Below are 6,031 nucleotides of genomic sequence, written 5' to 3'. Positions count from 1 at the left end.
TCAAAAAAGTATTTTGTTGTAAAGAATGACAGGCTGGTCGTCCTAATTCTCTGTAAATTAACGCTTAGTCTTTTTGCTTTTATTTTTTCTAGGTTATGAAGAATCTTGGTATAGAAAGCATTATTCTTCTAGAGATTATTGGTTTTATAACTGCGGTCCACAATGTAGCATGAAGAGACACAAATAACGGTTTAAGAAGTTCTACTTTTATTGACAGGATACGGGAGAGGTATTGGAAGAGAGTGAACTCTCGGATCCGTACTCGCAACTTCGATGCAAGGAATGGAAAACAAACTTTTTTCATTACATTAAATGTCTTTGCTGACTACAGTGATGTTGAAAAAATCAACTTGCGTTCAACTATAGTAGATGAATCGACAAGATTTAGTAAAACCGAATATATAACTAATGGTTTCGTACGTAATTTGCCAAACATTTTGCATTATAGAGAAAATGATTGCTTGTCTCCTGTTCTTGACCAAGGCAGTTGTGGTTTATGCTGGGCATTTGCAGCAAGTACAGTCTTAGAATTTTTCCAGTGCAGCAAGAAATTTAATGAACTTGTTTTGTATAGTCGGCAACAATTAGTAAGCTGTGACACCGATAATTTTGGTTGTGACGGGGGTTTTTATGTCAATGGTTGGGTTTGGGCTGCCAATACAGGTGGACTTTGTGAAGATAAAGAATACTTTAAAGTCCAAAACTATTCCTGTTCCTTGTGAAACAACTTGCCTTAAAGAAAATATTGTAACTGAGTTTAAATGGACGTCTGCAGATGCTATTGCTATTCAAAATGCATTTTTTTTTCTGAAGGCCCAGTTGCGGCGGCCTTAGATGCAACTGACAACTTTATATATTATTCAGAAGGAGTTGTTGATGACAAGAGTGTACAGCTACTGCGTATCATGCAGTTATCATCGTTGGCTACGGAACTTCAGTAGACGGTATTGGATCGTTCAGAACACATGGGGTACCTCCTGGGGTATGAACGGGTACATTTTAGTTCGTCGCGGTGTTAATATGTGTGGTATTGAAAGCTATTGTGCAGTTCTTACTTTAAAAGAGTAATAAATACTCTTGTGTTGTTCATGGGGGATTGTAGCTAATTGGATTTTTTATGATTATAGTAACGTCATATCAACTTCATCAGCTCTTACCATGAACAAATCAATTTAGATTTTAAATATTCAAGCAGCTGATTATGTACAACGAAGCAGTGGCAGACTCAAAATTTTGAGGCATATGACAGCTGGAAAGCTGATGACTTGTTTTGCATGATAGATCTGTAAACTTGAACTTTGGTGATTTTTTGCAGTTGGAATTTAATTTTGGTTACCCTTTTCTCAGACGGATTCAGTTAGCAATCATTTTCTAGACGGTTGAACAATTCTAAGAATTGCTAGCAAAAACTAATCCCAAAGTCTTGGATTGACCAATGTCTTAAGTTCAGACACACTGCGTTTGGTATTTTCGAAACTTTAAATGGTTGTGATTTAACTTATTTAAGAGCATTAATAAAGCTGGTGCCCGAAATTGCAGTGTATAGAAAAATTCTATACAGAACAATTCTATACTTAGAAGTCTCTTAGAAGAGACTTCTAAGATATTCGGAAAGTCTTGTCACGTGTTGAACATAACAATCAAGACAAATCAAGAAGGATGCTTCTCGCTGTCAATTAGACAAAATATTCTTTTTGTATGTTTGTGGACCGCCCAAAAAATAGTTCATTAAGTTTCTAAGAATTATTAGACTTTTCTCATTACTGTCTCTGTATCTTATTTAATGAAATTTATTTTTATTTCAGAATTGTTCCTTCATATTTTACGGAAACATGGTACAAATTTCCGTGACAGCTTACCTAATTTTAGCTGTGTCAAGTGTTAACGCTGAAGGCAGTGATGATGAATGGGAAAAATATAAAATAATGTTTCAAAATAGATATCCTAACCCACAAATGAATTCCCTTAGAAAAAAACTGTGGCTTAGTAAAACTAATGCAATTAAAGCCCATAACAGCAAAGCAAACAATGGTGACCACTCATACATCATGAGTGAGAACATCTTTTCTGACTACACAGAGGAGGAGAAGGAAAAAGTAAATTATATATTCATAATTCAAGCCTAATTTCAAGAAGCCTAACTGTAAAATGCGTAAACACTCCTAAGATTCCCAAAATAACTGATCTAAGGGTTGACCCTTGTCTCACCCCTATGGGTAATACTGGACTATGTGGAAACTCCTGGGCTTATGTAGCAGCATCATCACTTGAATATTACTCCTGTAAAATGAATTTAAGTGAAACTAGTGAAGCTGGTGACCTTAACTGTGACATTCTTGGTACCTCCGATAGATCAATCCTCTTGCTAGAATCCCTTCCTAGCATATATCACGTCGCAGTTAAGAGCCTCCCATTCACGTATATTCATAACAGAGGCTGTTCAAAATCGAACCTGGATCACGTGATCTCTTCCAGTTCCAGCTTAATATCATCGATTGTCAGGGTGGACGAAGAGAAGATTGACGACGATCACCTTATTCTTAGCTGTAATTTGTCCTGTGAGCTATCTGGCAAAATACTTTCGGCTCAGCCGAAGTGGCATACGAAGTTGAATTGGGATCGTGCTAATGTCCCACTATACCTTGCTACGCTAACTGCTTTACTCTCGACCATAAAAGTGCCATATCACCTGCTGCAAACGTCAGTTTCCTCGCCTTCAAGTACAGTTGACCTAAATTTCTCTTATTGTCAAATCGTCCATTGCCTTAAATCAGCTTCCAAAGCTGCAGTGCCTGTGGATAAAGTTAGGATTGGTACAAGAAAGCCTAATTGGAACGTTGATCCTGAAGTAAAACGTGCTAAGCAAAAAGCCAAATTTTGGCTACGTATGTGGATATCATGTGACCGACCATCTTCCAGAGCCGTTTTCTCTGTGAAACAAAAGTGTAAACTTGAATATAAGGCCAGTTTGAAGAGGGCACGCTTGAATGCATGGCCAGGCCCCACCGATAAGGCCTCCTGGAATAAGGTTATTAATAGTGAGAAATGTTCCCCATCTACCCTATCTTGTCGCCAGCTAGTTAATTTTGTTGATCATTATAAGTGTGTGTTCAGTGTATTTAACAGTTTTCTTCAGTCTTTTTATTATAAGTTGCTTAAACCGCTTTTACCATACCGTCTCCTGCAGGCTCATGTCCAGCCTGTAGCAATATCTGAAATTCGCCGGGCTTTAAGAAAAATTAAGCGTTTAAATAGCCTTGATAGTGACGGCCTTTCTTACCGATTTTTTGCTTATGATTGTCCTGCTCTACTTAACCATCTACAAATATTTTTCCAGTCTTGCTTAGCACAGTCGCTTGTTCCTGATAGTTTCCTTTGTGGCCGTGTAACGTCTATTCAAAAGCGAGGCAAGGACCCCACGTCATGTGTGAATTATCGTCCCATTACAGTATCGTGTTTCTTAAGTAAGTTGCTTGAACGTTTGTTACTACCAGAAATTGAGCCGAATTGTGATTTTACGCCTTTTCAATTTGGTTTTCGGAAAAGTTTCGGTTGCTCCCATGCACATCATGTTTTAAGCCGACTCATGAAAGATGCCGTAAAAGCTAAAAAGTCTTTATACTGTCTTACTGTTGATATTTCTGGAGCTTTCGACAATATTGTGCACTCTCAGGCTCTATTTTCCCTTGCGTCTTCAGGTGTTAATACTTCCGTACTAAGTTTATTGTCTTCTTGGTATTCAAAGTCTAAAATTCGAGTTACCTGGAATGGCCAAATATCTGACCCGGTAAAAATTAATAAGGGAGTTCGGCAAGGTGCCGTATTGTCTCCTAGTATATTTAAATGCGTGCTTGCATCGTGCCTGCGTCCCCTTAGAAGTTCTGTTTTTTACGGTAATACTGGTTTGTCTTCTATTGCATATGCGGATGACGTTCTTCTTATTGCCCGGACTCGCCGTAGATTGTTTTCTAATTTTACTATATTATCCAATGAACTATCTAAGATTGGACTGTCAGTTAATGCGTCTAAATGCGAGTTTATTTGTTTTAATAGCCCTTATGCGGTCGCTCCATTCGTTACTGGGACTGCAGTTCTACCATGTTCTTCTTTAGTTAGTTGGCTTGGTCTGTGTTTCGGCCCAACACTTTCCGCTACCTGTTCATCCCTAGTGAATCAAGCCGTGAAAAACCTACGCGTCGCTTACGGAAAAATATCCCCAAACAAAAGCCGTTACAATCGCAACGGTTTGTGCATGATTTATAACGCTTATTGCGCCCCTGTGCTTTTGTTTTTATCAGGCATGGCTCATCTGTTTCATAAGAAAGATCGACATACTCTACGTACGGCTTATTTCAGATATTGCAAATTCCTCCTCCGGCTTCCTAGATGGCACCGAAACAAAAAAATAATTGCTCGATTTGGTTTAGTAGATGTGCCTTCTCGGATTCGGTCTTCCAGTGATGATTTATGTAAAAAGACTGTCAATTTTATTCACGTTTATGACCCTCTGCAGCCTTTTTTCCATATAGATACTGGTTGATTAGTCCATATTGTCTTTTGTTAGTTTGAATTTTGTTTTTCTTCGCTGTTTATCGTATTTGTTTTTGTTTATTTATTTATATTTATTTATAATACTCCGTACTTTGTGTTTTTTATACTTTACGGGTAATAAAGTTCATTCATTCATTCATACCGCTAAGCAGGCAACAAATAATTGATTGTGATGCCAGTATCTATGATTGTGAGGGTGGATCTTACGTAGCGTCTTGGCAGTGGATTATAAATAATGGAGGACTATGCAATCAAATGGACTACTTGAACGAAAAAAATTGTTCTGTTGATTGTCTTAAGCCTGTCATAGCATCTTATAAAAGACTTTCCAACTTCAAAGATGATCAAAGCGGCTTTGCTGCGCGGTCCTGTTTCTGCCGCAATGCATGGCTCCGAAAATTTCTTGTTTTACTCTTCAGGAATATATACAGACAGTAAGTGTGACAAAACTCCAAATGTTGCTGTTAATATAATTGGCTATGGGAAACAAAATAACACACGGTATTGGCTTATTCAGAACTTTTGGGGGAATCATGGGGTGAGAAGGGTTATGCAAAGGTACTGGGATTATCCAGCATGTGCGGATTAGAGCAATGTGCGTTCATTCCTGTGTTGTAAATGCCATTATAGTTTATTTTTGACTCATATATTGGTTCAATTTAGAAACCTCAAACTTTGATGTTTCTTTGTACAAAGTGATTCATCCAGGCTTTTAAGCCAAACCACGTGTTTGCAAAGTACGCATAGTAGACTATTTTTGAAAACGTTTAAATTGATCAGGCATTTTTTTTTAATGAACTCAAAGAGTAAATTTAATACTTGAAATGAACAGAAAATTTTATATACATGAAAAGGGGATGGATGAGGCTAGATGCTTCCCTTAACCCCTTGCTCTTCACACCCAAATTATACTACTCCTTATCTGTGTTTATACTAGTGCGTATTATGTATTTGTGAGTCCAAATCACAAATACAAAGAGTCATTATAACACTAACAAACAGTTCAGTCTGTTGATATCTGCTAGTTTATTATTTATGCAGTGTTTTTCGGGAAATTTCAATGTAAGAGTATATTTTTTAAAGCAAATTCCACCAATCAGAAAATTAGCATGTTTATCACGTTTTTCTTTTATTACAGTGTTGGTGAAAAAAGTTTAATTGTGGCGTAAAGAGCAGGTGATTGAGGGGAGGGTCAGCCCCTTTTTTCGTACAAGTACATATAACCACTCTTTGTTTTAAGTTTTCACGTTACTCTCTATTTAAATTTAATGTAAGCATTTTTTTCAAATTTAATTCAAGTCCCTATTTATGTCATATAATAATATATGTATATTCAATGTATACTAAAAATTTGTATATTGCGTGGCATCTGTATTTACTTAAAAAGGGTGCTGGAATTTCGCATTTGTGTCAGATGGAACCCTCTCTCAATATGCTATGACAGCTGCTTCAATGATGGTGAAAAACACGAATTTCCACC

At 37.1% G+C, this 6,031-nt stretch overlaps 2 pseudogenes; both read left to right on the top strand.

The window, feature by feature from the left end:
* Positions 1-175: 175 nt before the first annotated feature.
* LOC136041555 (procathepsin L-like) lies at positions 176-1,080 on the top strand (annotated as a pseudogene).
* Positions 1,081-1,090: 10 nt separating this feature from the next.
* Positions 1,091-5,810, top strand: LOC136041554 (pro-cathepsin H-like; annotated as a pseudogene).
* The last annotated feature ends 221 nt before the right edge of the window (positions 5,811-6,031 follow it).

Source organism: Artemia franciscana, unplaced genomic scaffold (genome assembly GCF_032884065.1).
Source record: "Artemia franciscana unplaced genomic scaffold, ASM3288406v1 PGA_scaffold_284, whole genome shotgun sequence".
Classification (NCBI taxonomy): domain Eukaryota; kingdom Metazoa; phylum Arthropoda; class Branchiopoda; order Anostraca; family Artemiidae; genus Artemia; species Artemia franciscana.
The sequence above is the reverse complement of the archived record's forward strand: the minus strand, read 5'-3'. Positions and strand labels throughout refer to the sequence as shown.